A 9,571-nucleotide genomic window follows, 5' to 3' on the forward strand; every position below is an offset into this window, starting at 1 on the left:
CATCAGGTAACTGAAATGGCTTTTGGTTCATAAGTTTGGCTTCAGTGTAGTTTTCTAGAAAAATGTGTATGACAATTGAACAGTCTTGCCCTCTGCTGGACTGCATTTGTTCAGCATTGTACATAGGGAAAGGTACAACTGACCCCAGTGACCAATTAACATTCCCACCATAGAGTTCTCAAATTAATCTTGGTCGTGAAGTTCCATTTGATTTTGTTTGAAGTGAGGCCATTCCAACATTTTGGAGAGTCACACAAGCAGTTTAGTTACTTGAATGAGATGACAGGCCTATGTATAGACTATGAACTCTACACAAATGAATATTTTCAAGGGAGATGGAAAGAAAATGAGTGCAGAAAAACCAATGAAAAAGGGGAAAAGAGGAAAATAGGAAAGGAAGAAACAAAGAGGCAGGGGGGGGGGGGGGGGGAAGAGAGAGAGAGAGAGAGAGAGAGAGAGATAAATAATTGAGAGAGAGCGGGGGAAGGAGGACTGGGGAGAAATGAGAGTAAGTGGAAACCGACCAGTGGAAGGAGAATGGAGAAAAACAGTAAAAGGCAAGGGAAATAGGCAGAAGAAAGGATGGATAAAGGATCAGATTGGAAAGGAAGGAAGGAGGGAGTGTGTGGGTCGAAGAGGTGTGAAGATGACAAAGTGCAGAAAGTTAAAAATCACAACACCAGGTTATAGTCTAACAGGTTTATTTGCAAGTACTGTACAAGCTTTCAGAGTGCTGTTCCTTGATCAGGTAGCCAGTGGAGGAGAATCATAGGACACATAATTTATAGCAAAAGATCAAAGTGTCATACAACTGATGCAACGTATTGAACAAAACCAGACTGCTCTTAAATCTTAGTAGTCCAAAAGTTCCAGGACTATAACCTAGTGCTATTATTTAAACTTTGTTCACCTCAGTCCAACACTGGCACCCCCTCGTCAAAGTGCAGAAAAAGGAAAGAAAAGGGGTTAGAATAGTTCAGTGGTTGTTTTTGACTGGTGCAGACTCGATGTGCCAAAGAACTTCTATGACTCCAAGATGAAGTGGTGATCAGGGAAGTTGGTTCCATGGAGGTGATAAGGGTTTTTAGAATGGAGTGGACGAGCACAAATCAATTTGAGGGATTGCACCTAATTTTCCTTTTCACTTTAGTGCTCAATAGGCACATTGTAGTTTACTTCCAGAAAACACAATGGAAAGGGTGTGGAATCTACAATTCGGTTATTTTTAGAAGTGGGGGATTGGAACTAATGACTTATTTTGTATTAGTAATACAGGTTTCGGCAAGGCCACAGTTGACGGGAAAAACAATGAAGATTGAGAAGATGGAATGAGAGTAAGAAAAAAAGATAACAAGACATTTCTGTTTTAGATATTTAAAATGTATGAGGTGCTTTGAACTGCTGGAAAAATGAAGCTGGAGAAGTAGCAACGGGAAACAAAGAAATAGCAGAGGAACTGAATAGGTACTTTGCATCAGTTTTCACAGTGGAAGACACCAGAAACACACAAGAGATTCAGGGGCAGAAGTGAGTGCAGTGGTTATCACTAATGAGAAGTTGCTGGTGAAGCTGAAACGTCTGAATGCAGATAAATAACCCAAACTACAACCAGTGTTCTGAAAGACACAACTGAAGAAATTTTGAGGCATTGGTGGCGATCTTTTAGGAATCACTGGAGTCGGGGAGTGTCCAAGAGGACCGAAAGTGGCTAATGTAACACCTATGTTTAAGGGAGGGAGGAAAGCAGAAGACAGGAAATTAAAGGCTGGTTAGCATGACCTCTGACGTTTCTAAGATTTGAGAGTTCATTATTAGAGAATGCATAATAAAACTGGATGGCGTCAGCAAAACTTCTCAGAGGGGAGGTCATGCCTGGCAAATCTGTTAAAATTCTTTGAGGAAATGAGCAAGTTGGACAAAAACAACCAGTAGATGTGTGGTCTATTTGAATTTCCAAAAGGCCTTTGACAAACTGCTGAACAAGAGGATGCTAAATAAGGTAAGAGCCCTTGGCATTAGGAGCAAGGCACTGGCATGGATAGAGGATTAGCTGACTGGCAGAAGGCAGAGTGTGGGGATACTGGATTAGTGGTGCTGGAAGAGCACAGCAGTTCAGGCAGCATCCAACGAGCAGTGAAATCGATGTTTTGGGCAAAAGCCCTTCATCAGGAATAAAGGCATTGAGCCTGAAGCATGGAGAGATAAACTAGAGGAGGGTGGGGTGGGGAGAGAGTAGCATAGAGTACAATGGGTGAGTGGGGGAGGAGATGAAGGTGATAGGTCAAGGAGGAGAGGGTGGAGTGGATAGGTGGAAAAGGAGCTAGGCAGGTCGGACAAGTCAAGGGGACAGTGCTGAGCTGGAAGTTTGAAACTAGGATGAGGTGGGGGAAGAGGAAATGAGGAAGCTGTTGAAGTCCACATTGATGCCCTGGGGTTGAAGTGTTCCGAGGCGGAAGATGAGGCGTTCTTCCCTCACCACCAGACGCCTGTTCTGGAGGTGGTACAGGCAGTGTTGAGGAAGTAGGGAGTCTACAGAAGGACCAGGATATGAGAGGTGTAAGCAAACAAGCAGATGGATTACAATGTGGCAAAATGTGAAGTAGGGAAAAAAAAAGAGGTGCAGACTATTTTCTAAACGAGGAAAGGCTTTGGAAGTCTGAAGCACAAAGGGATTTGGGAGTCCTTGTTCAGAATTATTAGGGTTAATATGCAGGTTCAGTTGGCCATTAGGAAGGCAAATGCACTGTTAATAGTCATTTCAAAAGGACTGGGTAACAAGAGCGGAGATGTTCTGATAAGGCTGTATATGGCTTTGGCCAGACCATATTGGGAATATTGTGAGCAATTTGGGTCCTGTATGTAAGGAAAGATGTGTTGCAGTTTGAGGAGATCCAGAGGAGGTTTACAAGAATGATAGCAAGATGAAGGGCTTGTCATATGAGGTGCAGTTGAGGACTCCAGGTTTATACTCGATGGAATTTAAAAGGATGGGGGTTGGTCTGATTGAAACTTACAGGATACAGAGAAGCCTTGATAGTGTGGATGAAGAGTACCTTCTGGAGGTACTAGAAGGCACAGCCTCAGGCTGAAGGGCCAACCCTTTCAAACTGAGATGAGGCAGAATATCTTCAGCCAGAAAATGGTCACTATGGAACTCATGGCTGCAGAGGACTGCGGAAGCCAAGTCACTGAAAGTATTTAACAGAGATAGATAGGATATTGATTAGTAACAGGATCAAGTGTTACAAGGAGAAGGCAGGGGAAAGGGGCTGATAAACATCAGTCTTGATCAATGGTGCAGCAAACTTGATGGGCTATGTTATGGAGTAGGCCCGATGACTCAAAACATTCTTAAATAGGCAGCACCAGAACAGGACTTGCAATTTGTTTGAATACGTGTACAGTGAACATTATCTGGAGATAGATAAGATAGAGTTGACCACTCCCCTTTCTTTATACAGGTCACCTCTAAAACATAACCACTTTCGCCTGAAGTCTCATCTGCTTACACAGAAAGGAAAGGTCTCTCAAAATCCTTTTCATCTCTTGTACCAAACCAGACTGATTGGAACCCAGCCCAGTTTATTGCCCCCCTGAGAAGAATCAAGGACAAGGTCTCCTTGAGCCAAAGAACAGCTTTTAGAAAAAACAAGGGAATAACTTTGTGACAGCTGACTGGCTTAATATTAAGTCTGAAAGTTTTTTTGTCATAATTTTATATTATTCACATTTCATACCTTAATTTTATTAAATGAGATTTGATTTAATGAGGATAAATTGTCATCACCATAAATTCATGTTTGGTTCTCTAATATATTAGTCACATATGCTCAATCATAAATTTCAATCTTTTTTTTTACAAATACAAAAATTGAAGAAAACAGTTCCCTTCACAAGCATCAAAATTTGATAATATTGTAGTATCATTGTGATTAAGCTAACGATGTGAAGACATGAGTTCAAATGTGAATATTGTTGAAGAATTTAAAATGTGATTAATTAAATAACCAAATTCAAATATTAAATTTTATTGCCTGGAATTGGAACCATAAAACTCATCAAGCTCACTAATACCCTTGTGGGTAGAGTTCACAATCAGGTCTACAGAACCTTAGGGTACAGAGTGAAAAATCAGTTTGTAATTTAAAAATAAATTCATTCCCTGGATGTAGACTTCGCTGACTGGGCCAGCATTTGTTGCCCTTATGATGATGATAGTGAGCTGTGTTTTTGAACTCCTGTAATCCATTTAGGAATGTTAGAACAAGAATGGACATTTCAGCCACTCAAGCTTGTTCTACCACTCAATGAGATCATGGCTAAACTGTGGCCTAACTCCACAAACCTGCCTTTGGCTCATATTTCTTAATATTTTTGCTTAACAAAAGTCTCAGACTTAAAATTAATAATTCGTCCATCAACACTGATTGAAAAGAGTTGAAAACATATACAACACTTTGTTGACGTGCTTCCTGACATCTCCTTAAGTCTAGAAACGCTGACCAGGGGAAATATTTTCTCTTTAGCTACCCTGTCTTGTCAATATCTTGAACACATTAATCAGATCACCCCTTAAACTTCAAAATCCTAGAGAAAACAGGCCTAAATTTATATAACCTCTTCTCATAAATTAACACCTTAAATCCAGGTATCATTCTTGTAAACTATGTTGTACTCCGTCATCGGCCAATATATCCTTAAGGTGCATAGTCCATATATGCTCCCAGTACTCCAAGTGGGATCCAATCAGGGTTTTGTATAATTGCAGCAATACGTCTGCACATGATTCACCCGGACCAGTCCTACACGGTCCCGGGCCGGAGGATACACGACAACGTCCACCTGGTCCGGGACCTGATCCATTTCTGTCGACGGGCTGGTCTGCCGAGCGCCTTCCTGTCTCTCGACCAGGAGAAGGCGTTCGACAGGGTCGATCACGAGTACCTGCTCGGGACTCTGCGGGCGTTCGGGTTCGGGACGCGTTTCGTCGCCCGGATCCGACTTTTGTACGCCGCCGCAGAGTGTCTGGTTAAAGTTAACGGGTCCCTGACGGCGCCCCTTCGCTTCGGGAGAGGAGTGCGTCAAGGCTGCCCCCTGTCCGGCCAGCTGTATTCCCTGTGCGTGGAGCCTTTCCTGCGCCTCTTGCGGAGGAGGTTGTCGGGGCTGGTTCTGCGCGGCGCGGGCACGGGGGTGGTCCTCTCGGCCTACGCCGACGACGTGCTCCTCACTTTCACCGACCCGGCTGACCTGGGGAGGATGCGCGAGTGCCAGGCCGTGTACTCTGCGGCGTCTTCCGCCAGGATCAACTGGGCCAAGTGTTCCGGACTACTGGTCGGCCCGTGGCGGGTGGACTCTCTGCCGGAGGAGTTACGGGGGTTCAGCTGGAGTACCACCCATCTCCTCTACCTGGGGGTCTACCTCAGCCCGGCTGAGGAATCCTGGCCGGCCAACTGGCAGGAGCTGGAGGCCAAAGTCTCGGCTCGCCTAGGTCGCTGGACAGGACTGCTCCGAGTGCTATCTTACAGGAGTCGAGTGCTGGTCATAAACCAGCTGGTGGCCGCCATGCTGTGGTACCGGCTGGTCACTTTGGTCCCTCCTCCTGGCTTTGTCGCTGACATCCAGAGAACGTTGGTCGACTTCTTCTGGGACAAAAAGATGCACTGGGTCGCCGCGCAGGTTCTGAGTCTCCCTATCGAGGAGGGCGGTCAGTCGCTGGTGTGCGTCCGCACCCAGGTCGCGACGTTCCGCCTTCAGACCTTGCGGCGATACCTTTACGTCGAGCCTCCTCCTAGGTGGTGCGCCCTGGCGACGTATTTTTTCCGCCAGGTGCGTAACCTCAACTACGACACGCAGCTCCTGTTCGTCGACCGTGACGGTTTGGAGGTCGCCCTCAAGGTGCTGCCTGTCTTTTACCAGGACCTGATCACTGTCTGGAACATGGTCGAATCGCGTCGCGCCTACCCTCCGGCTGGAGTAGCGGCTGTCGTCAGGGAGCCGTTGCTCAGGAATCCGCACCTCCGTACTCGCGGGTTCGAGTGGCTGTCGGAGGGGAGGGCCGTGGCGGCGAGGGCGACCAGGGTTGGGGACGTGCTGGGTGCCGGGGGCCTGGGCTGGACGCTGCCGCAGGACATAGCGAGCAGGGCAGCGGTAGACGTCCGGTACGTGGCCACCGCCATCCGACGCCTTAAAACGGCGGTGCTCGGACCCGACGTAGTGCACCAGTTGGAGGACGCTCAGGTGTGCGGTGGGATCCCGTCCGCGCTCACCCCGGCCCGGACGGAATTTCACATTGGTCCCAAGGTCCCGTACTTCCCGCGGGAGCCTGTGCCCCACAACCTGAGCCGCCTCCGGAATTTTAATTTTGTTGCTTTTAGGGACATAAAAAGGAGGGCCCTGTATCGACTGCTGCTGCACACCGTCCACCTCTTCTCCCTCATCCACCGTCCGGACACGCCTTGGCGTGCCCATTTTTCACCGGGCGGTGGAGATCCCCAGTGGAGGGCTCTCTACGCGGGAGTCCTCCCCCTTTCTCTCGGGGATCTGGGGTGGAGGGTGCTGCACGCAGCAGTCCCCTGCAACCGCAGATTGCGGTGGTTCACGGACTCCCAGCCCAACTGCTTGTTCTGTGGCGCCGTGGAGTCCGTGGACCATGTATATATTGGGTGTGGGCGTTTGCACTCCCTTTTTGATTTTCTTAAGAACCTTCTCCTCTGTTTCTGGCTGCACTTCAGTCCCACGCTCCTGATCTTCGGGCACCCGGTACGGAGGAGGGAGGGCAGGTCCGAGGACCTCCTCGTGGGTCTGCTCCTGGGCCTGGCCAAACTGGCCATCAACAGGTCCAGGCAGCGGGCCGTGGAGGGGGTCGTTAGGGCCGACTGCCTGCCCCTCTTCCGGGGTTACGTTAGAGCCCGGGTGTCCTTGGAGAAGGAGCACGCGGTGTCCACCGACACCCTGGAGTCGTTCAGGGAGAGGTGGGCGCCGCAGGGAGTGGAGTGCATCATTTCTCCCTCCAACTCTATTTTGATTTAGTCCCTACCCTCCCCTTCACTGTTTTGCTCACACAGCATTGCCCTTTGGTTTGAAGGGCAGTGCTTGTTACTGGCCACTCGGGTGTTTTTCCTATCTTCCTGGTGGTGGCAATTGAATAAAGATTGGTGCACTTTGTGTCTCACACCTGCACACACACACCATGGGTGCTGGGGAAAAAAATAAGCACTACCGCACTTAGGCGGTAGTGTGGGGGTTAAAAAAAAAAGGAAAAAAAAGAAAAAAAAAGCGAAAAAAGAAAAAAAAATATGTCTGCAAGTGCACCCCAATCCTCTCGATAGAAAGGTCAGCATTGCTTTAGTTTTCTTTCTCAAATATTTTCTTGCTGTGGGGAAACCCAAATTGACATTAGGAAAGGAGTTTGACCCAGCCACACTGAAGAAGTGACAATATACTTCTAATTCAGACAGGTGTGCAGTTTAGGCAGAAACTTGCAATGTTGGTGTTCCCATGTATCTGCTACACCTGTCCTTTTAGGTTAATGATTTTGGAAGATGCTGTCTCAGAAGCCTTGGAGAATTTCTGTAGGACACCTTGTCGACTGTACAGCTAATATGGATAGTCAATGGTGAAGGGAATGAACATTATGGATGTGGTGCCAATCGAGCAGGTGATTATGGTGCCCAGCTTGAAGAATGTTGTTGGAGCTGAGTTCAAGTCAAGTGGGGACTTCATCACACTCCTGACTCATGTCTTAAGAGAAATTGGACAGTCTTGAGGGAGTCAGGTGGTGAGTTATTCACTGCAAGCTTCCTAGCCTCAGACCTGCTGTTGGAGGCACCGTTATTATATGGCTATTCCAGCTCAGTTTATGGTCAATGTTAGCCCCAAGGACATTGATAGTGGGAGATTCATTGATGGAAATACCACTGAATGTCAAGGGACAATGCTTAGATTATTTGATTCTAGATTAGAGTGATGCTGGAAATCCTGTCCTGGCACCTTCCCCTGCCACCGCAGGAATTGCAAAACCTGCGCCCACACCTCCTCCCTCACCCTCCATCCAAGGCCCCAAAGGAGCCTTCCACATCCATTAAAGTTTTACCTGCACATCCACCAATATCTTTACTGTATCCGTTGCTCCCAATGCAGTCTCCTCTACATTGGGGAGACTGGGCGTCTCTTCGCAGAGCGCTGTAGGGACCATCTCTGGGACACCCGCACCAATCAACCACCCTGTAGCCCAACATTTCAACTCCCCCTCAGCCGAGAACATGGAGTCCTGGGCCTCCTTCACCGCCACTCCCTCACTACCCCATGCCTGGAGGAAGAACGCCTCATCTTCCACCTCGGAACACTTCAACCCCAAATCAATGTGGACTTCACCAGTTTCCTCATTTCCCCTTCCCCACCTCAACCCAGTTCCAATTAAAAAGTAGGGAATCATAAATTGGAAAGTCACCATTAGAATTAGGTAAGATATCAAATTTCATCAAATTTTCTAAGTGCACTATACAATGTATACACTTGAACCTACAGTTGATATATGGCTAGGAACAAACTCCATGTAAGCATGATAACAATTTTCATTGGAGGTTAGGTCTTTGCAAAAGGATTACAGGGTAGAAAAATGCTATATTTCATTCAAATATTAATACTTACACTAAATCTAAGCTGCATGTGGTCACTAAAATAATCTAACACATTGTTGTGGTTCTGTTCGCCGAGCTGGGAATTTGTCTTGCAAATGTTTCGTCCCCTGTCTAGGTGACATCCTCAGTGCTTGGGAACCTCCTGTGAAGCGCTTCTGTGCTGTTTCCTCGGGCATTTATAGTGGCCTGTCTCTGCCGCTTCCGGTTGTCAGTTCGAGCTGTCCGCTGTAGTGGCCGGTATATTGGGTCCAGGTCGATGTGTTTGTTGATGGAGTCTGTGGATGAGTGCCATGCCTCTAGGAATTCCCTGGCTGTTCTCTGTTTGGCTTGCCCTACAATGGTAGTGTTGTCCCAGTCGAATTCATGTTGCTTGTCGTCTGTGTGTGTGGCTACTAAGGATAGCTGGTCGTGTCGTTTCGTGGCTAGTTGGTGTTCGTGTATACGGATCGTTAACTGTCTTCCTGTTTGTCCGATGCAGTGTTTTGTGCAGTCCTTGCATGGGATTTTGTACACTACATTAGTTTTGCGCATGTTAGGTATCGGGTCCTTCGTTCTGGTGAGTTGTTGTCTGAGCGTGGCTGTTGGTTTGTGTGCTGTTATGAGTCCTAGTGGTCGCAGTAGTCTGGCTGTCAGTTCAGAAATGCTCCTGATGTATGGTAGTGTGGCTAGTCCTTTGGGTTGCGGCATGTCCTAGTTCCGTTGTCTCTCCCTTAGGCATCTGTTGATGAAATTGCGAGGGTATCCGTTTTTGGCGAATACCTTGTATAGTTGTTCCTCTTCCTCTTTTTGTAGTTCTGGTGTACTGCAGTGTGTTGTGGCCCTTTTGAATAGTGTCTTGATGCAACTTCGTTTGTGTGTGTTGGGGTGGTTGCTTTCATAGTTTCGGACTTGGTCTGTGTGTGTGGCTTTTCTGTAAACCTTTGTGGTGAATT

This window comes from Chiloscyllium punctatum, chromosome 26 (assembly GCF_047496795.1).
Source record: "Chiloscyllium punctatum isolate Juve2018m chromosome 26, sChiPun1.3, whole genome shotgun sequence".
In the NCBI taxonomy this organism is placed as follows: domain Eukaryota; kingdom Metazoa; phylum Chordata; class Chondrichthyes; order Orectolobiformes; family Hemiscylliidae; genus Chiloscyllium; species Chiloscyllium punctatum.